The sequence below is a fragment of the Saimiri boliviensis genome, chromosome 14 (assembly GCF_048565385.1).
Source record: "Saimiri boliviensis isolate mSaiBol1 chromosome 14, mSaiBol1.pri, whole genome shotgun sequence".
NCBI classification, from domain to species: domain Eukaryota; kingdom Metazoa; phylum Chordata; class Mammalia; order Primates; family Cebidae; genus Saimiri; species Saimiri boliviensis.
Window position 1 is genome coordinate 53,823,470 of NC_133462.1, and position 24,202 is coordinate 53,847,671.

Consider the following 24,202-nt stretch of genomic DNA (forward strand, 5'->3'; position numbering starts at 1 on the left):
GTTCACTTTTCAGAATGTTTCACATGCCATAAAATCAAATCCGATACTCTGTGACTTTTAATTCCTTAAAGTATATCTGCTTTATTTATTTATATTTAATTTATACGATTGTTTGATATTAACTCACCCTTCGTTTGTTAGTCATTTCACTGCTAAGTTTATGTACACAGAATAGCTGAGTGAGCCAGTGTGAACCAGAGTGACCCAGAAATCCAGCCAGAAAATTCGGGCAAGATTATGCCCCTTCCCACACTGCCAAGACCACTGCCTCGGCCTTGGAAGGCAAGAACAGCAGTGGATGACATGTGAAGCTGTTCAACACACTCTCGTGCAGTTTCAGCCAACAGGGTCACTCACACCCCTTTAGCTGTGCTTCCTCAGCAGTCCCTAGAGCTTTTCACATAGAATATCATGGGAAGAAAACATAGCGTAATATAGAAAATGTTCAAGAAAATATTGATAGTCCTTTGAAATGTAAGTAATAGAAACACATTCCTAAAGAGAGAATATGTAATGACTAACCTAAGAAGGTCATCAAACTTACAAATTCTAAGCAGTCTCTTAACAGTATTTTTTTACACAAAATATCAAGATTCTATACTTCAATATGGAAGAGAAAAGAAACACATTTGTTTGTCTTTGTTTAGCCCAATTGAAGGGGAAAAATCACACTGCTTAATCACTTTTAATATTTTCTTGTTTGAAAATTTACTAAGATACTAGAAGAAGGATATTAAAATAAAGTTGTATTATTGTTACTATTAGGGAGAAAAATTAGTCTCTTTAGAGATATTGGATGACTAAAAAGCAAATATATTTATATAAGATGTGTGAGAATAAAATCTAGGATTTTATTAATAATTATGCTAATATTTAATGTAATGTTTTAAATGTTTTTACTCATGGGAAAGGCACTGAGAGAAAAAGTAGACCTTATATTCAATGAGTATGCCAGAAATATCCAAAACTAGTTTATCTTCTCACTAATCTCTGGTTCTTTGACAAAGCTTATTTATAGAGAGAAAAAACACAAAACAGAAAACAATGTTTTCTGCAACCAAATTAGTAGCCCTAAAAAGGAGAAAATTTATAATGTGAAAAGTTGGCAGATCCCTATGGATTGTTGAACTGGAAAACATCCCCATAAAAGGATAAAAATAAATTTCAGCTAATTCGCTCAGCATGGCCTATCTTTTTGTTTTGTTTTGTACAGAGATCCTGGCAAAATTACCCACAATCAACGATGGAAACTGAAGGCAGATTGATGTAAATCTTCAATGACAGTTGTACAGAAGTTGAAGAAACATGTCATGTTTCCACAGAAGAGTGAGGAGCTTGGTTGGTCATACCCTAAAATTAGGGCATGATTAAGGTACATCATTTCTTTTAGTTCAGTCAAAGTGCTTTGCTCTTTCCATTGCAGAGAATTTCTTCTTCTTTTTTTCAATCTCTCTCTCTTCCTCTTCTTCCTCTCATTAGTAGATGTCTTTTATAATTGATGTCATTTACTATCCTTTCATCAAATGTATGCCACATCACTTAGGCGAACCAGCAGACAGGACACCAAAACACACATTAGAGGGGACTGGCTTCCATGAGACGCTTCGACTGTCTCATCAGAACACTTGTAATAAGCATCTTGGTGCCACGGAATGCAATGTTGTATTTAAATAACAGCTTTCATCTTCACTCTTTTTAAATATAAAAGTAAACCTTGAAGCCCTTTGAAGGACCTCACTAAACAACATATGTATGAAAATAGATCAGTAAGGCTTTGAGAAGCATTCTTAAGTAAAATCTGTAAAGCATCTTTGCATTTTTTTCAAAAAAGTCCTCCAGGTAAATGATGGCTTTTAATAAGACACATGACAATCTCAATTACAAGAATCATTAGTGTGTGCCCTGTGTGCCATTTTATGTTCCCAGCAGGATATATCTTTTCTCATCAAGGGTTTCCAGGGCTGTCTACTGTTCTCTGTGTGTAAAACGTATTTAAGTGTTCCCCCAATGCTGAACTAACGTTAAAAACGAAGCAAGACAAAACAAAAACCGAGAAAAACTTCGTCAAGTGGTCAGACAGACTGGAACTAGAGGATTATAGGTAAGAGGGATAAAATGAAGGGTTGAAAGCTATAATTTCTATTTTTGTGGTAGCAACCACATCAGCTACTGGAGTCAGGCAATTTAAAGATGTGGCTACTAGAGCTCAGAGTCTGGGAGGAAGACACCTCTGCAATCTGACAGTGATTCAGGCCCCCAGTTCTGAAGATGTGCTGTAGGTGACTCCTTGCTGGATCCATTTCCCAGGTAGTTTCTATTCCTCGCTCCGTTCCTGTGTCCCCACACTTTCCACTTGATTTGATCTCTTTGACAATTCCATATTTTACTTTCCTTCTCATTCCTCTTTCCCCACCCTTTTGTTTTAACTGTAGTTTCTTGGCCTCTGGCTACTGTTCCATGCTGGATGTCCCCAGGAATCAGATTTTATTTAGAAAGGAGGCAGTGCATCTCAGAAGGGCCTCCCCAGTCCACTAGTTCATTTTTGAACATGTGTTCTATGGGTGTCAGGAACATTTGTAGGTGAAGTAATTTGAGGCATGAATTTTGATAGAAGCGGGGACACCAATAAAATGGTAAATTTACGTACCTGTCTAATTTGCATGATATTCACTGGGATCTTGAGAATTCAATTTATAATTTGTCTTCATTCTTATTTTTCATTAGAATTAACAGAATCCCAGAGCTTGTAGAAAATTTAGAAACTGTATAATACAACCCTCATATTCAGATGAAGAAAATGAAGCACAGAAAATAACCTGTCCTAAGCCATTCAGCTTGTCTATAAGTCCTCTTGGCTTAGTTATGGTTTTCCATATATTTAGACAAGAAAATACTTTCTCAGAAACTGGTTAGGACTGTTTGAGAAGAAATATAATCGTCAAAACATATACGCGGTAAAATATAACCATCATTTAACATAGGCAAGAATATGTATTGAATTGCCTGAGTGTGTTATTCACATAGGAAAACTTACTTTGATGGCAAATAAATCTTCTGACTTCTGTATATGTATAACATATAAAAACCAGCCAAATTCTGTACATAAATAAATATTATTTTTGGATACCAGCACAATCCCTATTTCACTTTTTTTTTTGCATTCCAGTTATTTATGTTCTGTATTTTTAACCAGAACAAAGGGATTACCCAGAAGAAAAGAAGGTAAGCTATTTCATCAGTTTTGCTGGAGATCAGAAGGTTTTTTTTTTTCTATTATTAGTTTTGCATTCTTTAAAAAAAAATGAAGGAAAAAAAATCTCATCTTCCCATTTATAAGGATTCCCATAAAAATTGGCAGTGGCGAGGTGGGGAGGAAAAGCATTGCCAATAAACAGCTAGATTCTATTATTAGAGGCAATCAGCTTTATTCTACAGAGATATAGTTTGTTCTTGAATATATAATAGGCATAATATTTTTAAAACCAACATATTAAATACACCAGTAAATATTTTTGTTAAACAAGGCTTTTAAACTTTAAATTATACCCTAAACTGGCTTTCTAGTTTTCTAAAGAAATAAAGTAATTTTAAAGGAAATATCCACTCAGATTAGTATTTTAAATACCATACAAAAATGTGTGTGGTGATGTTATTGAAAAGGAGGATTTTTGAAAACTGAAAAAGCAAAAAGTCATTGCTCCAGAAGCCTTCAAGACTGACTTAAGGTTATCAATGCAAGTCTTAGATGTATTCAGGAAATATAATTTTATTAGCTTTCTAATTATAAGCATATTTTGATTCAAATGTTTAAAATATGGTCATCTCTTCAGGTAAAGATGAACATTTTGATGAAATAACAATACTTGAGGTGTTCTCTATTTCCACAATTAAGAGCTAACTGTTATTTATTCAGATCATATGTTTCAGTCTCAAAATGTTGAGGACACCTCTCAACGAAATAAAAATAATCATTTTTTTTTAAAAAAGAAACCAGAAACGTGGCAGTCGGCAGGCTTAATTTGTATTTTATGGACTACAAATTCGGATGAATGTCATCAAGATCTGAATTGTCTCCATGGCTGTCATAATTTAAATAATAATATTGAAAATATACACTGCTATCACATAATTAATTTTGATATAGAAAAAATTGAATTATCTTAGCCAAAAAACATACAGTGAAATCATCACAATGATGATGAACATAAATATTTTTTCTTGGTACTTCTATAGATTTCTCTGTAACAGTCGATATGAAGATATCATCAGAGTTTGCAGGTGTCAAGGTATCTATAATCAAATACAGCTGAAATAATGAGGCTTCACACCAACTGCCTTTCTTAGAATCGTCATGGACAGGAAGTGCAGCTGGGTATCACCTGCCTGTATTCCACAAATAGCACTTAGGATATAACTTAATGAAACTTGAAATCAGATTGCACAAAATACATTATTCCCAATTTCTATTTTCATATTGCTAGATAAATTATAAATTCACAGCAACATTTGTCTATTGTTAACTTTATTTCACAAAATCATACTAAATTTTGACTGACATCTTTAGCCAGGGAACCCTAGAAACATCCTTTGGCTAAAAAGTAAAAAGATCATAATGTGCACTAGAGAAAACATTTCCAGAGCTAATGTAAGGGTTTTTGAAAGGCACAATAAAAGGTATGTTTTGATCAAAAGCTTAAAGTGTTTAGAAATTGGACTGTGCTTTAGTATTTTATCAACTAATTTTCAATCACAAAGAAAATTTAGAAAGAGATGAAATAAAAATAAAAGTCTTATTAGGAAGAGTAATTATATAGATAGTAGAATGACTACTTTTTATAAGAAGCAGTAATTTAATAATGTAATGACTTCCTTTTCAGAAAAAAGAAAGTGATTAACAAAGCTAAACACTACACAGGGCAATGTACCACATAACTCAAAATGCCAGTGCAAAAAAATGTTAGTTAATAAATAGAGATTCAATGCTTGTCTGTGATAATTAGTCATAGTTTCTGCACTTAGAAGGAAAACTCTCCCCAGGAGTTGAGAATTAGAGTGGAGGTGGAGATTTTGAGTATGAGAAAAGCGAATGTCATTCATCTTGCAGGGTTACACTGCTATGATGGAAGGCTTTCATTTTTCAAGCAGAAAACATGGAAATTATAGTAACTATGGTCAATTTATATTGGCCTAGAGAACACTTTATTTTTCTCTGGGCCAGAATTTCTCAACAGGTGCCACTATTGATACTTTGGACCAGATGATTCTTTGTCCTTGGGAGATTTGCTGTGCATTGGAAGATTTTTATAAGTATCATTGACTGCTTTCCAGTAGATGCCAACATTACTTCTTCCCACTATGGTGACACTCATAGATTGCTGAATATTCTCTAGAGAATAAAATCTGCTTACACTACTTGTCTAGGCATTTTTGCTTTCTTCATTTATCTTTATGCAAAATGAGATTTATTGGCCCTTTGCATTAACATTAATAGGAATTTTGCATAGAGAAAATTTATGTATTAAAAATAGCTCTATACTGCAAACGTTTCTGCAGGACATAAAAATAATCTCACTGGTGCATTCATCTCTTGAAATATTTGCTATACAACACATGTTGAATGTTGAGAGATACTGAATGTAGGCTCATATTTTGTACCTTATTTGAAAATTTGCAAAGTAAATGAAGTAAATAGATGTAAAATGCTTGCCTTTAGGCATGAAAAAGTTTTCTTGTGTATTATAGTTAAATATGGTAATATGTTTTTAGAGGTAACTTTCTGTGGCAGTGAACAAAACAAGACCCTACTATAATGATTCCACGTGCAACTGATTTTAGCAGAAGAGTAGCCTTCACTATGCTTTTCTATAAATTTTGGCTTCATCCATGTATTAAAGCACAGGTTTCTTGGGAGAACACCCTAAGTAGTGAGAGTGAAAGATAAAATCTGAAGACAATTTGGAAATCATCATTAAATTGAGCTGATAAACGTGCTAATTATGTCTAAAATATGGACTGTCAACATTTTTTTAACTGATGATGAGATGGTAGAGAAACTATTAACTTAATATGCCTCTATGTGTGTGTGTGTGTGTGTGTGTGTGTGTGTGTCTTTTGGTGGAAATAAACTGATAAGAAAGGAAAAAATAGTAGTGACCTGGAAGCCTAGGAGGCAAGTCAATAAAAAATATCCAGGTAGTATGAAATCTTAAGCTTTATACAATAGAAATAAAAATATTATATGGAATTGATCTATTATTGTTTCAAAAATGGTGAAAGTTGTTAAACCAGTAACTTTTAACTTAGTTTGTCTGTAACAAAAAGCTACATGAACAGTTAAAGATTTATTAAATGTTGGAAGTTTCCCTTCAGTATAAATTTATACATACCTAATGAGTGTGGGTGTTTGTATATTTGGCTTCCTCACTGAGCACCTGGAATGACTGAGCTGATTTGCCCTTTATTCTTTATGACATGGATTTTTTTTTCCCCAAAGTTCCTGAGGATCACTTATTTTCTTTTTATTTATTTATTTATTTGGGGACTGGGTCTCACTCTGGTGCCCAGGCTGGAGTGCACTGTTGTGATCACAGCTCATTGCAGCCTCAACCTCCCCCACTCAGACGATCCTCCTACCTCAATTTCCAGAGTAGGCGGAACCACAGATGTGTGCCACCACATTCAGCTATTTTTTAAAAAAATTATCTGTAGAAATGAAATCTCCCTTTACTGTTCAGGTTGGTCTTGATATCCTGAACTCAAGTGGTTCTCCTGGTTTGGCCTTCAAAAGTGTTGGCATTACAGATGCAAGCCACTGCACCCCACCAGGTCACTTACTTTAAAACCCTCTACTAGGTGATGTGGAGGAACTGAAATTTAAATATCAGTATTTTTTATTATATTTTTAAAATTTGAGATTTTATTAAGCATCTAGTTCCAGGAATGATAAAATATGTTTTTGGTCTTTTTTTTTTTTTTTTTTTTTTTTTTGTAGACCCAGTATTGTTCACTAAGGATAGATGTGGGTTCAGTTCCTTTCAGGTATTAATTGTAATGTTGCTGAACATATTACCATGAATCTACAGTATGAAAATTCAGATATTAAACTTGGGAGGCTTTATAGTCCAAGTTGTAGAAAATAATAAAATGGTGGCATGTTTATGGTTCCTTTTTTTCCTTTATGAAGAACTTAGGGCAACAATGCTTCATTTCTGTATGTTGCACTTTTAAATGACAGTGAAGTCTTTCTCTGATAACAAATAACATGACATGCCACAAATGAAAAGTGGATATGAGAACTTATCATTGCCAGTATATTTGAAATGTGACAAAACATTTTTATCGTGAATATGTTCTAATCGAAAAGAAATCACAATTTCCTTTAACCAAGTGCTGGGTCACTATTTCTTTCAACTTAGTTACTGAATAAACACTTAGCTACTGTAAATTTGCTAGCTCAAAATTTCTCAAACTTTAGCTGTGACAGAATTACCTGGAGAGTTTTTTGAAATGCATGTTGCTGGGCTTCATATTCAAAGTTTCTGAAGAGCCTGTGTTCTTAACATGTTCTCAGGTAATCCAGTACTATACTCATTATTCTAGAGACATGCTTAATTTTAGATACATCTTATTGGACTTGAGAACTTTCTCTTTATTAAAATAGCAAAGGTGGTATAGATAAAAAAGAAACTATATTAATTAGGATTTTCTTTTTTACAATAGACCAAATCAGCCTTACCACAGGAAAGAATGAGAGTGGTGGGTTTTAATGAGAGATTCTTTACATGCCATTTAAAGACAGAAAACCTTAACAGAAAAACAAAACTGATAACCAGCTCCTTAACAGGGATTTGAATTAGTTAACAACTTTTTTCCAAAGGCCTACGACAAAGTCAGAGTTCATTTTCCTAGACTAGCAAATTCTTGTTATCAATATTTTGTTCATATTTTCTTATAATTATTCTTATTTCACCTGCCAGGGAAGAATAACATGTTATCTGTTACTCAGATAACATACTTCCATATGTTATCACCTCAGTGTATTTTAAACCCCCACTAATTCAATAATTTTATTTAAACGTTGATAGAATTCTATTAAATTTAAGATAAATTATTAATTAAACTAGAGGAAATCTACTACAGTGAACAAATTATCTATGATTTAAAAAAATTTTTTCAAAGGTAGACAGGCCACCTGCAGCCATAAAGGCTGTGGAACTTCAGGAAGAACCCTTTAGAGTTGATGATAGAGGTGGTACTCTCTGAACTGTACAATACAGCGTCCCTTAGCCAGATATAATAGGCCAGGTTTAGCAAGACAGGCATGAAGTTCTAGTCCTAATTTCAAAATTCTACAGAATGTGAGAGACATGAAGTCGGAACTGCACAGGGGACTTCTGGCCATTTAGTTGACCATTAATAGCTCAGTGTGATTCAACAGTGACAGGCAAGTGTCCTCTAAAGCTGTGAAAAGCTTAGTGTTTTAGTGGAGGAGAGTGTACCTGGTATGGGTGAGATGAGAAGTCCCTCTCTTCATGGCTGGTAGAATCAGTCCAGAACTGTTCACTGCTCGCCACTCTCACAATATCCTCAATCCTGCCTTATTTTAGGTGAAACTGCTGAACCAACCATCCCATTTGTTTGCAAAGAAACTTAAACTAGTATCTACATTCAGTGCAAAAAGTAAGACAGGCCCTTCGATGGAAAACAAAGGGATTGTTAAATTCAAGTTCTTCAATTAATTTCAATTTAATTTGTGTGGACAAATACGTACTGGTTTTGACAATAAAATATGTCAAAATACTGTAGTCTTTAAAATTTCCATGTGGAAATATGGCAACATAATTGTTGCATCTGAATGAAAAACAGAGTTTTCACTAACTTGTACTCTTTTGACTGCATAGCATGGGAAGTTGAGAAAGAAATTCTTCTAGGTTGAATGTTGAAAAAAATCATAATCTGTTTTCCCCACTCAATCACTTGTATACAAAGACAGCCTTAAGCAGATTTGCTGATTAATTTATCGGTATCTCAATATTTTGTTTTCTCTTAATTTAGTGGATGAGCTATAGTACCGGAACATTTATAGTTAAAATTTCTTATTTGGTTATTGTCCTTATTAGCTCCTATAGATGCTTTATAAATCCAATAATAGAGCTTTGAGAGCATTCACTCTGTTTCCCACACATTTTAATAAGTCTGGCCCAGCCTTCTCCACGGAAGAAAATACACAGATCTCCACACTTCAACATGAGGACCCCCAGTGCATAATATGCGTATCCAAAGCAGTGACAGTAATGCTGCATCTAGCCTTTTCAATGGGGAGGGTAATCTGTGATAACAAAATTGTATCCCTTCCTTCCTGCAATTACCTCACTATCCTCACAGCCTTGACATCTGGAAACCCACTGCTACTGTAGCAGCTGTGACTCCTCTCCTAGCAGGAAGTTAACTATATATTCCAAAGAGCACCCATTGTTTTGATATTTTCTGGCAGCTCAAAAAGCTTAGATATTGGTGAGCACATTATTTTGTGGCAACGACATTTTGGAATTATACACAAATGGACGGCATATCACAATCTGAACCACTCACAGGTGTTAATGTTGTCTTTGTCTTACGGATGTCATAGTCCAGATTTAATCATTTTAAATGTAGGGTAGCATATCAGAGAATTAAAGTTCATTCGGCTCATATTCGCTTCTGCTACCGTTTTCTCAAATGATCAACATGGAAGAAGGCTTACTCAAATATATGCTCCTATTTAAATCCTTAGAAGAGAATTAATTAAAAGTTAAAAAGTATTGTGAGAAGCATCATGCTCTGTATTGGCCTACATAGCACCTCTGTTAGCAGAGTTTTTCAGATACTTATGAATTTTCTAGAAATAAAGACCTCCAAAAAGAGGAGCAAAACTACTAAGTACTGGGCAAATCTAACTGCATTTTAGCGTCACCAAATGTCTAAACCTATTTTGTGTTTTTGAGCTGATAAAGCTATATGTTGTTTTTTCAGATTGCTCCTATTTAAAAATAATCAAAGGGATGACTGCTAGATTGATTTAATGTAAATTTATCTTTAAATGGCTACAAATAATTATTATTCTCATTTTAAGAGCATTAGTGTCTTTGGTTCATCAAATTAAGAATGAAATGGATTTTAGTACTACTCTACAATTACTTTGTTAATCAAAATGATTGCCAATGATCTCACAGAAGCTAAACTGTCTTGTTGCAGAACAGATTGAGGACTGCTTTATTTCACAGCAAAGCTCTGCAAAAATGTAATTAATTACATATGATTTTGATTTAGTTTATACATTTTATTTTTCATTTCTATTTTCCCTCTTCCCAACATTTCTTTTAAAATATGGTAAAGTTTTCCATTGTATATTTTTATTTGCCCTAAATTCTAATTAAATTTAATATTTCTCTTTGCTTAATTATTTCTTCTGGAATTTTACACTCATAGTGATTAAATCTCAAGCTCTTTCCTCTCTCCTATTCTTTGTCTCTCTTCTCTCTCACACATAATTTAATAGTTCACTTTAAGTGATTGCTGATGCCTTGTATTCAGCTACTCTAATTTCTGATATCCTTTTCTGGTTAAAAATATTTTTGCCAGGCATTTATAATATATTTTCTACTACACTGATTCTGTGCATGTTTAAGCATTTGATCGGTTTTATTCAAGTGTTCCAGAAGATATTGTGCATTATCCTATTATTCTAATGCTCCAAGGTATACTGCAGGCTTAAATAACCATAAAAGCAATGTTTGTTTAGAAAGTGACTGGTTTGTTTACCTTCACTGCTGCAGAAAGTCTCACAAGGCAATTTGCCTGGGGCTGATACTTGTAACCATTAGCAATTATGGATTCTAGAAAGATGTTGATAGAAGTTTTTTAAAAACCATTTCAAAATCAGACACAAAAAATACAACTGTTTTTATTGTCATTCATGCTGCTCGCCTTTCTTACCTTAACTAAAATTCACTTTTCATCAGCCTGCAATGAGTCATAGGAAATGCTGTATGAATCTTCAGTTGTTCTTAGACATTCATAGTCAGATAAATTATTTTCAGAATCAGTAAAGCAGAATTATTTTTATATGATGGTGTCTTTACACATCATTGATATTTTGCAGAGGTCTGGACAAAATGCCAGTAATATACTTTTTATTGCCAAGGGATCCACTTACACAAAGGAGACATGGGTACACCATTCTACAGTCAGACTCTGATCATTTGACAGAGCGTGTTGAGCTTTGGCGGAAACACAAGGAGGATGCCTGGGACACTGTTCTCAGGGAGGTTATCTTCTAGTGATACTAATAGTATGTCAAAGGTGGGGAACAGTAAACACTAAGGAAAGGCTTTTCAACAGAAGCATCTCCATTAGTCTCTTTGTTGGGCCAGACAGCAAACTGTGTTTCTGTTTCTATTAAATACAAACTGATCTCAAATAGTTAGAACAAAGAAAGCACATCCTTTCAGCTGAAAGTTACAGATATCCTTTGCTGCGTGACAAATGGTTGAAATTATCAAATATTTATAACAATATCATTGAAGAGTTCAGTTACAGGCTTTGGTTTTGACTGTTTTGCAGAAATGCCCAATACATTTGAATTGCTTTACTTTGAGCACGATTTGTATCAGAAATAGTGCTGATTAAGCTGTTTATTTTTCTTTTCCTTTTTCTTACACATTTAAAAATCATTCTTTACTTTCCAAAGGCCTCTTGGTCAGAAAGTTGGCTTTAAGAATTGTGTTATGCCATAATATAATAAAATGTATCCAGGCAGAAAATAAAAGAAACAGATGATTTATGCATAAGATATTTTGCCTTTAAGCTATTCAAACCTGACTTTAATGAAGTTCATTATCAAGATTTTCTCACCTGATAACATAAATTTTGACAGAATGGAAATGTTAATTTTGACTGATAAACAAAGGGCCTTTAATCATCCCCAAATTTTCACCTAGGAAAGAAACTGGAAATAGTTCTTAAGTCTAATTAGAATAGCGAGATAAATAACATTTTTACTACTAGATTTAATCTTGGCAAAAATATCTGTATCTCTAACTCAAACTCACTATATACTTTTTAAAAATAATATTCCTCATCTTTTAATGTAAAGGAAAATTGCCATATAAGTCATTAAGACCTAAAATATACTAGGTACTGGAAGCTATCAACATACTGTCGTTCAAATATTACGTATGTATTTGGCATAAATGTAATAGGTCAGGTACAACAAGCCATCAAGACTGTGCAAATCCCAACTGCTTCTTTTTTTTCTTTTTTTTTTTTAAAGGAATAAGACATAATGAATTTATTATGAAAATCTCCCACATTGTAGCTTCCCCTTAATAATGTAATATATACCTTTCAAATTACAATTTAATGCCTAAAAATTGTTAACATTTTATAATTTTTAAAATTTATAGACAATCTGGAGAGCATTAGGTATAATTTTGCAAATTGTGCAGCATATATTTTATTACATATTTGTAACTACCGAGCTTTCTTATAGAGGTCAAATGTGTGTGTTTATGTTCAGCTTAGTCTTATGACAAAATATCACCATGGCTTAACAAGAAAAACATATAAAAAAGAGAACTATAATGTTCGTAACTCCTAGCATACAAATGCCACTACACTGTTCACGTCAAGACGTTTGAAGTTAGAGTCTCGTCACTTTCAACCCAGATGTGTATATTTTGGGCACATTTTTTCGAGCACTACAAAATCATAAAGTAACCTAAAATAACAATGGAAGAAACCTAAGCTCTGCTTGATAAAAATGCACTTTGTTTTATAAGGTGTTCACAAACTGGCTTAGATCTGAAAAATGAAATCTGTCTTAGTTTAAGACAGAAGCACAAAGACATTTCCCTTCTGGACAACAGACTTTGGCATTGCAAGATCAAAGGAACAATTTTATCTGCATTGTGACTATGGCCCAGAAGATTTTACAGTATTCCTGTCTCCATGCTAAAGCGTATGTGTCTTTAATGGCATTTAAATTATAGCCCTCTGTAGCCATGCAGTCAAAACACCACATCATCTGATGGGACATCATGTTAGATTCTGTCAGTTTGTCTCATTTAAAAATTCTTCGATACTGTACTTGCCCTCGTTTTTCTCTCTTGGTAGAAAAATTGAGTAAACTACCTTTTAAAGTAGGTTTAGGAGTTGACCTAATCAAGATAGACAAAGACATACTTTGTCTATTTTAACTTACTAAATTTAAACCAACTTAGAGACTTTTTTCTTCTTTTTTTCTGCAATACACTTCTTTCACATTTTTGTTTTTTGATTTTAGGATTTTCTTCTCTCTAATGTATCACATGGCACATGGCATATTATAGACACTTATGACATGAAAATTAAGAATGTGTTTCCATCAGAAAATTAAAACTAATGCATTGCTTTCTCTAAGCAAAATATTTTACGTTAAACTGATTTATAATAGAATGACTATTATATATAAAGGGAAGGAGCTGTTCTCTGAATTCTGCTATAGCACATAATGCAGATGGTGTGTTTCAAATGTCACTGGAGAGACAATTTTTCATTTGAATATGTACTTCTAACATAATGTTTATTATAGTAACTTAACAATAAAAACGCTGAAAATCAGCATTTTACTCAGAATATTCCTGTACATATAAAAATAAGATGTTACATTTTCTTCATCTGCAGTCCTATATTCTACCCCTGAGCTGTACCCCCTCCTAGATGTTACGTTTTCTACAGAAGCAGTGAACTTTTCCTCAAAAATAGATATCATCAGGAATACACAATTAACTTATACCTTCATGATATCCAATATTATATATATTGATAAGTAGTTACCATAGCCATTTTAAAAAGCAAAACTCATTTTTTTCCAGGAGCATATGCTAGATTAGTAACTGATGGATAACTTTGGTTTCATACTTCAAAATACAACAGGGAGCTTCATGCATTTTTAAGAGTAGATTTAAATAACTTGAAAATATAATGAATTTTTAAATCACATGTTCATTTTAAGATTGAGATGCAATATGCTTGTTGAGGATAAGTGATTTTAACAAGCCCCTGGGAACCATTTCTTAAGTAAAGTGACACTATATTAGGTAAAATCAACTGAGAGTATTTATGAGAATATGTATATATCTGTTTTAGAAAAAGCCAACTATTACAATAAAATAAAAGTCTAAATGATTTTGACTGACTTTTCTTTCTATTACTTTTGTGTAGAAAATCACATCTTCCCACAGAAATAAAGGGGGTTACTGGAAACATGGAGAACAGAAATAAAGGGGGGTACTGGAAACATAATCTATTTGAGGAGTAAAGTCTTTTTCTCAATCTGGAAATTCCAAGGAAACTTAAACATAGTTTACTTACCCGAGGAACCAAAGAAGAGATGCAGAAGGTATTTATTGAGAATGGAGATAATTTAATATAACACTTTCTCATTGAATCAGGATTGGATGTCTCCACACTTGTCTGACATTTGATAAAATATCATTGTCAATTAAGAAATTATTGTCAGAATACTATGTAGCTAAGTAGGAGCACGTAATGCAATATTTTTATTAAAATATTTATTTTTCTTATTGGGAGTTAAAAAAAAAAAGAATAGTGGTTTCCAGTGGCAAAAGAATAGAGTAGAAAGAACACTTTTCTTTGTGTGGAAAATAGTTAATTTTATATTCCCATTCTCTTCTACCCCACAACTAGGATAAATTCCAGAATTGTTTTTGGAAATATAATTATCTGATAAATACTAGAGGTTATGTGCAATATAATGAACACTTGTAAATCTACTATCGAATTTAAGAGCTAGAGCAGCACCAAAATTGATAAGGCAACCTCTGTTCTTCTCCTCTGCCTTCTTCGCTGCCTCAGAAGTTACTGTTATCAAGTCTCCACCTACAGTTGTGTACGGTGTGTACTTTACAAATCTAAGGGATGTCTACCATTGCACACAGGCCGGAGATGAACAATGCCCTTTAATCTGTGCCATGTATCACCTACACAGATTTTCATGATGGTTCTCTGCCCTCCTGAACTTTAGGATGACCGGTTCAAATGAAAGTTTAACTTGCTTTGAGCTTTACCAAAATGGTGATATGTTTCCAATTGTCACCTACATGATTGCACATAGTTGTTTGTTGATATTCTTTATGGTGTATAGTATTAAATTACATAAGTATTCCCTTTCGGACATCTAAATTGTTATCTGCTTTGCAATTACACAAATCTTGTATGCATTTCTTGGTGCACGTGGACAATAAATGCTCCAAAATATGTACTAGAGTAGAAATTTCTGAGTCATTGGTTTGTGAATGGATTAAGGTAAATATGTGAAAGGTAGAACTTTAAAACTCTAATGAATATCTATGAAGCATATTATGATATCAATATAAAACTCCACAAGCTTCCTTTTAAAAGATCTAAATATTTTCTAATATTAAATATTTTCAACATTTTTACAAGTATTATTTATGCACAGACAACAAATCTATTTATAAGTAACTACTTGAGTGGTTTTATAAAATACCTGCCTTGCTAAATCTATCAACAACCATTCTCTCCAAATCTATTAAGAGGAGGCAAAGCCAGAATCCATTTTGGTAATCTTAATATGGATTAAACAAATTCATTTTAAACTCAGGACATAGAGGTTAAAATTAAAGAATTGAGCCAATGCAAAAATGACCCATTTCATTTTTCTTCCTATACCCTTTCAAATTACTTACGGAAATAGTGAATATTAATACCAAATATGAAGGTTATAACTATAAGCATAGGTATAAGAATGTAGGGAAATGTACAGAAAATTACTAGATAGAAAGTTTTTTTTTTTCATTGTGGTAAAATGTACATAACACAAAGTTCACAATTTTAACCATTTTAAGTGTACAGGTCAGGAACTTTAAGTACATTCACATCATTGTGCAACTTCACCATCAGTCTTCTCTACCTTTTCCAAATTTACCTTTCCAAACTGAAACTCTGTGCTTATTACACAATAATGCCTATCCTGCCTCCTTTTATCTCCTGGCAATCACGTATTACTTTCTGTCTTTATAAATTTGACACTCTAGTTATTTTATGTAAGTGAAACCATGTAGTATTTGTCTTTTTGTGACTGACTTATTTCACTTAGCATAATGTCTTCAAGTTTTATCTATATTGTAGCAGAATATTCTTCCTTAAAGCCAAATACTATTCCATTGTGTATATATGTATCATTTTTTTAAATCTATTTAACCTTGATGAACAGAGGGCAGTGGGTTGCTTCCACCTTCTCATTATTGTAAATACTGTTTCTCTGAACAGAGGTATACAAACTTTTTTTAGTCTTTGCTTTCAATTACTTTTACTATGAAGATTTTTAAGAACTCCCATTAGTTATCATCCTGGGCAGTTGCCATCCTAGGCGTTAAAGGAAAATCCTGAGATTGGCCTGGCATGGTGGCTCATGTCTGTAATCCCAGCAACTTGAGAGGCTGAGGTGGGTGGATCACTTGAGCTCCAGTCTGGGCAACATGACAAAACCTCATCTCTACAAAAAATTACAAGATACACCACAGAGCATGGTGGCTTGTGCCTGGAGTCCCAGTTGCTCCGAAGGCTGAGGTGGGAGAATCACTTTAGCCCAGGAGGCAGAGGTTGCAGTGAGCTGAGATCACACCACTGCTCTCCAGCTTGGGCAATAGAGCCAGACTTTGTCTCAAAACAAACAAAACAAAACAAGACAAAACCCTGAGAATACTTTCTTTAGATTGGCAGAAGGAAGGATAAAGACACTACACATTCTATATATCTTGAATGCATTTAATCTTCTAAAAATGAACAAGTCTTATTGATACAATATCCAAGTTGCTATATTCTAATTTCAATAATATGAAATTGTTAGAATTTTAACTATGGGCATAAAATTACTCATTTGAAGAGCACATTTTATAAACATATTTTTTTCTTGTGCTACTCTGCTTAATAATGGGTTACATTTGCATACAATACCTATCAAAAATACTTTATTCTATTTCATTAATATTTGCTAATAATCACAATGTGATGATTTGATAGATAAGCTGATAGACAGATAGATGATTGATGATAGATAGATAGAGAGATAGAGAGATAGATAGTCAAGTCAGTCTGGCTCAACCCTTTCTTGACCACTTTACAGGAGATAAAACAGATTTTGAGAGGTTAAAGTGTACAAAATCCTTCAATGAGGCAGTTGTAATGTCAAAAGTCAAATTTTAGTCTTCCTGATTTCAAAATGCATTTATTCACTGTAGATTCTGCCTTTCTTAGCTAAACTAATTCTCACCCAAACACCATGAAGTAGATAGCAGAGTTGGCAGCTGTGTTCTCTTGAGAAATACATCTTTGAGATATTAAATAATTTCTTTAGGATTTTATAGCTGATAAGTGGTATAATAATATCTCAAATCTTCTGGTTTTTAATTTGTACTTTTTCCATACCTATGCTACCCATAACCACCATTTAGTTTTTATTGATGTTAACATTCAGTATTTTATTCCAGACAATAAAGTCTATGTATACTGAATGCATCTTTTAAATATTAAGTGAAGTACGTAACTGGCTCTATGCTATATTTCTTTAATCAGGAGACTGAGCATCACATTTAGATTTGATGAGTTTGGGAAGACTTCTCAATCATCCAGACCCATGGAGCTTGAGAATTACTGCAGAAATCTCCTTCAGTATAGATATAGGAGTGTTAATGCTTTTGTGGTACCAAAGATGTTTTCGAACTCAGATACAAATCTTACTTGTCCTGAACTGATATGATAGGAATTGCACAGATGCCTCAAATCCAGATCCCTTGGCATTGCGTCCTGAGCTCATCTTTATAAGTAACTCTAGATAATAATACACGTTGGTATCTTCAAACGTACTTATTTATGCATGGAAAAGTTCAGTAATTATCATGAGGACTGTTTGTAGTTTAGTTCTTTTTGAATTTTAGTGAAGAGAAATATCATTCATGCCTTAACACATGAGGGGAATCCCCAAAAGGTAACTACTCATTATCCTTTGGGTTAATCCAGTTTCATGTCAAATCACTGGACTACCATTTCCACAGGCTTCTGCCAGACAATGAGCACAGGTGTGGTGAATTTAACTTTCTCCTCATGTGGCGTGAAAATTTCAATGTGCTGTCCCTTCATTGAAATACCTTTGCTCCTTTCATCATAACCTATTTCCAAAAAAAGAAGGAGCAAAAGGCTCTGTTAATTTTTCAATGTGGGGCTGGGCACAGTGGCTCGTGCCTGGAATTCCAGCACTTTGAGAGGCCAAGGCGGGCAGATCACGAGGTCAGGAGTTTGAGATCATCCTGGCCAACATGGTGAAACCCCATCTCTACTAAAAATACAAAAATTAGCTGGCCATGGTGGTGTGTGCCTGTAATCCCAGCTACTCGGGAGGCTGAGGCAGGAGAATCCCTTGAACCCAGGAGTCAGAGGTTGCGGTGAGCCACCACTGCACTCCAGCCTGGCGACAGAGCAAAGCTCTGCCCCCCTCCCCCAAAAAATTAAATTTGGAACTGTGAAATAAATAATAGTTCACATAATAATTCATAAAATATGAGTGTTACTCTTTTTAAAGAGTCCCAGAACCCCTTCCCGGGTTTCTCATTTATATTACAAGAGTGTGTATTATCCCCTTTACAACTGCTGGGCTTCATTTTCAACTAAAGAGATCTCTGTTCTAAACCTACCAGTCATACCTATGTTATAGCAGGCTCACATAGTGCCTGTCTTTGGAGCATACAATTTTACCTTCATTTTGCTTTTATCCAATTGATTTTACTTCCTCCACATTTTTATTTTATTAGCGTAAAACAAAATGGAGCTTAATGATTGCTTAAGGCTGAAGTAAAGGAAAAAATATTTTGTTGGTGAAAGGTAGTAATAATGCTAAAATATTTTCAGATGCAACTAAAATAGAGTTGACTAGAAAAAAAAGAGAAACACAATTTTGATATGAACACTAATTTAAAAATGCAAACATTCTGAAATATTAGTATAACACCATTTCATTTCTGAATGAGAATGGTTATTTTTCCTCATTTCTTCCTCATTTAAATGAATAAAATTTGTTTCTCTTATCATGGATCAACTAATTGCACTGAAGTTTTTCCACAGACAGTAGAAATAGTTGCAGAAAGCCTATTGCCATTGAGCACTGATATAACCATTTATCTTGGAAGAGCTGCATTCTGACTATGAGAAAAATACTTCTCTAGAATCAATTTGCTTTAAAGTTTAGGAAGTGGCCATTCTTTTACATGATACTTGTCCTCCCACTTTAAGATATTTACTGTAAAGTTATACACAAAATGTGAGACCCAGAATGTTTTCAAAACTTGAACAGTTTGGAGGTAACCAAGACATATACTCTAAAATATTTTGAGGGTATGTGAGTAAATAAAGGATTGAATTTAAAAGTTGCAGAAGGTAGCCAGGTAAACAGAGAAATAAAAAGAACAAGGTGGGGAAATAACATGAGTTTCTGCTGTTGTCATTGCTCAGAATATGAGAATCTATTTGGAAAAGGAAAATAAAGTATATTGACTTATTAATTCACTTCTAAAAATATTTATACTTCAAGCAAGGCAATTATATAATTTAAAAAGATACATATGCATAATACTAAAATACATATACAATATATAATTACATATATATATGCATACAAATTAAAATCATCAGTGCAACAATTCCTTTACTTTTTAGAAATAATCACTGTCATACACAATGAATTTCATGTTTGAATACAGTGTAATAATAGACACTGCAGTCATTTCTAAAATGAGGTCATTTATGTTGGTAATGTAGTTAAATTTAAATTTAACTGAATATATTTAAGAATGAACTTGAAATTTTAGATTTGAAAGTATCTGAAATTGTCTAATATAGTCAAAGTCTAGACACCTGTTCTTCACTGTATTTGCATTTTATATATTTTTTTCTTTTTGACTTATCTGTTTTGAAGTGGATTTCTACTAAATTTCCATACTGCATTTTACGTGCTGTTGCTGGAAACTATATATTGATTTTTTTCTTATGGCTTCTGTTGTAGATGAGCTCATGTGCAACTGAACTTACAAATGATATTCAGCAACTCTAGAGGAAAGACACATCTCCATTTAAAAATGCAGGGTGCGCATGAGTTACTCAGCATGTGAGTCATCAAGAAATGCAATACTGTGCAAGGACTGGTGAATCACAGTCTCTAAAGGAAGCTTTTTGAGATTTTTACACAGATGGCTATGCAAAGCATAAATAAGTGTGAGGAGGAGGGAAAAGAGGGGAGGAATAAATAAATGTGTTGGGGGACAGGCGACTGCAACTTTCATTGTTCTTTATTTTCTTGACCACTGAACTAACTCCTTAAAGAAACCCTATAACTCTTCTCTACAATTTCCATTGCATGTCCACATAGCCTTTTAAAAATTCTAAAGTTCACTTCATTCAATTTAGAATTGCTATTTTTAACTTCTATACCTTATACACGGTCAAGTGATTTAGGGAGTGAATTTCTGTGTTTTATACGTAATGTTCTCGTCTATGCTGCGATAGGCTGCATGAGAGCAGGAATCCCATGGCTTACAGTCTACAAAGATACAGTATGGGATAGAAAGTAGAAGGGAAGAAGGAAGGTCTCCCAAAGTTACTTTTACATCTTTGTAATTTATTCCAATAACTTTTAAAACTCTGTCTCTTCCTTCTCCACTGTGTCTTGTCACAATTCACATCAAACTGAAAGTATTTTAAAATAAGAAACTAGCTGGGTGTAGTGGCTCACACCTGTAATCCCAGCACTTTGGGAGGCTGAAGCAGGAGGATTGCTTGAGCCCAGTCGAGACCAGCGTGGACGACACAGGGAGAGCCCATCTCTACAGAATTATACAAAACTTAGCTGGGCATCATGCCATGTGCTTGTGGTCTCAGCTACTGGGGAAGCTGAGGCAGAATCACTTGAGTTGGGGAGGTCAAGGCTATAGTGAGCTGTGGTCTCAAAAAAAAAGATTCTGTCTCAATAAATAAACAAATAAGCTGATTAACTTTGCTGTAGCTCATACAGTAGATGTATCATTGACCGTGTAAAATATATACAACTGTGATAACTTTGTGTTGAAACTGTCTAGACTTCTGCTACCCATAGAATCAGGTCCACACTCCCTACCATTGTATTAAAATTTTTTCATATTCTGAGCCCAGAAAATTTAGCAGCTGCAAACATCCTTCTTGACCCTCTACTCATTTTGTTTTTCAGAGACACCAGCCTCCTAGCTATGTGCTCTTTTTCTAACATATGATTGTTGTACCCAGTCCCCCTCTCTTAATAGGCATTTTTCCCCACATGCCTTGTCTGTTTCTCTTCGCAGATAAATTCTACTCATCTCTTTGGTAAATAAGATCTATTCAAACCATTCTAGAATGTTTTTGGAACTTAGTATTTAAAGATAAGAAACCATAGAAACAGAAAAAAATATTTAGGGGTTATCTAGCCCAATCTTTTCATTTTGTGGCTAAGGAAATTGAAGCACAAATAAAGAATACTGCCCAAAGTCATACAGTAATAAGTTATACAGTCATGGCTATCTATTACTTGCCAGTCTCTATAGCAGTGATCACGTGAGCCTTTGAATCAGATAGTTCTGGCCTTAACCTTGGGAACTTCTGAACTTACCTTGTGTAAACTTTCATATTCCAAACTAAAATTGGGAATACAAATATCCAGAATAGTGATTTGTCTTTCTCGATTCTCACTTCAGCCATTAGTATACCCATAACATGGTATTTTTTGAGAGAACTGGGAGCTACTGTAACAGGAGAAGACAGTGATTAGAACACAGACTGTGGAGGTATATTACACACACACACACACACACACACACACATACACACATATATATCTTAATTCAAATCCTAAGCCTACTGCTTACCACCGTGGTACTTTGGGCAAATTACTTAAATGTTGTGTGTCAATTTCCTCATTGGTAAACTGAGAATAAGTAATTGGTATGCATTCAGACATACTGACTCAGAGATTTCTATTCTAGGGTATAAGAATTTAGTTGTAAACCACACAAATAAAATGCCTGTTGCAATGGAGCTTCCATTCTGGTGGTAGGGGACACGTAATAAACTGACAGACTAATGATATCCGTATTCCCTTCCCTGCAGCCCTTATTACCTGTGCTGTCTTCTTCCTGGAATTTTCTTCTCACAGAAGTGTCAAGAGTTAGCTCCCTCTCCCCCTTCAAATTCTTGTTTAAAAGTCACCTTCACTGGATACCTACTTTAAATTTAAATCCCGCCCTCATCACAGTTAATATACCCTTTCCTGTTCTATTATTTTTCAAGTGTTTGTCCTTATTAGTGTCTAACACGCTGTATCTTTTACTTATTTATCTTTACCTTTCATCTTTCTTGCTAACATGTAAACTGCGTGAGCACATGGGAATTTGTCCTTTGCCCTCTGACTTATCCCAAGATCTTAGGAGAGTGTCTGGTATGTATCAGGTGTTTGTTACCTATTTACTAAAGTTCTGAATAAGTATCTATGGTGATATTTGCAATTAAGCAAAACAAACAACAGAAAACCACAGTAAGTTGATAGAGTAGGTAAGGTACTATTGCCAGTAGGGTGGTGAGGTAGGCCTCCCTGAAAGTAACTTTTGATTAAAGACATGAATGGGGGAAAATGAGTCATGGTTCCAACTAATGGTCAAGCATTCTAGACAAAAACAACAGCATGCAAAGGCCCAGAGGCTGATTTGTGTTTAGCATGTTCTGCAAATAGAAAAGAAGCACTTGGGACGAGAGTGAGTGGAAAGAAGAAAGATGGAAACAAAAATGAGAGAAGTAGTTCAGATCATTCATTTAAGCTGTGGCGAGGACTTTGGATTTGATAACGTGACTGCCTGTCAAGATGCAGTGTTGAGACGTATTGAAGACAGAGCATATGTTAGCCCGTTATCATGTTGCTAATAAAGACATACCTGAGATTGGGTAATTTATAAAGAAAAGAGGTTTAGTGGACTCATTTCCACATGGTTGGGGAGGTCACACAATCATGATGGAAGACAAAGCAAAGGGATGTCTTACACGCTAGCAGGCAAGAGTGCAGGGGCACTCCCATTTATAAAACCGTCACATCTTGTGGACTTATTCACCACCAGGAGGACATCATGGAGAAAACTGCCCCCATGATTCAATTATCTTCACCTGACTCTGCCCTTGACTCGGCATTATTACAGTTCAAAGGTGAGATTTGGGTGGGGACACAGCCAAACCGTGTCAGAGCACTTAGCAGAATAGCAGGCCTGTACCCAAATATTCAATGCAGGTTATTTATTACCGTGAACTGATTCACAGTTATAAGTTACAAATGAGGACAATGAAAAGAGAATTGAAGACTTAATTTCTTCCCTATGTATATACTTTATGACACCAGTACAAAACACACAGACAGAGGCAACTTAGGTTTTAAAGGGATGTGTGTAAAGTTTTACTTAAAAAATATGTAAAGTCTAATAAAAAGATGGATTGTAGTCTTATTTTCAAAAAATGCACATTACTTGTAGTAGTCACACTCATAGAACCTGAGATATGTTAGTCCTAATCTGTGTTATTGATTTTTCTGAAGTTATACTCTAATAACATTTAGCTAAACTTTATTAAATAGTAAGTGGATAAAATAACAATAGTATCCTGTTACAGAATTTGTTTATTTCAAGCTACTATTTGTTCTCATAACCATTCCGAAATATTACCAGTCAGTTCATTTCACCTCTTTAAAATGTCCTCCCTTGGAGGAAAAATCTAGTATTGTTGATTCCCTCAATGTAAATTCTACATATCTTTATAATTATTCTAAACCAGAAATTGAATGGTGATTTTTTAAAGATTATACTTTATTGTATGACTTATCGATGAAGACTTATTCCTTAGTTATTATTTTCTACATTCGGCACATTCTCTGGAATTTTCAATAAACATGATGACATTTCTGAAGAAAAATTTTTTAAATCACCAAGTAACTCATCTCTAAGGTGGTAATCATTTAAATGTAACACCAAAGTATCTTCATTCAACCTTATCAGAAAAAGAGGAAAGTATTTTCACAAAAAACTGAAAATCTGAGTTTTTGAGGCTT

The 24,202-nt window shown here is 34.0% G+C and overlaps 1 long non-coding RNA gene across 1 annotated transcript in view; it reads left to right on the forward strand.

Annotated features, from left to right (window-relative positions):
- LOC141581067 (uncharacterized) overlaps positions 1-22,900 on the forward strand; it is a 59,756-nt gene extending 36,856 nt beyond the window's left edge. The window contains exon 2 of the long non-coding RNA XR_012513521.1: positions 1,214-22,900. This is a non-coding gene — a long non-coding RNA (uncharacterized LOC141581067). The remainder of the gene's footprint in view (positions 1-1,213) is intronic.
- The last annotated feature ends 1,302 nt before the right edge of the window (positions 22,901-24,202 follow it).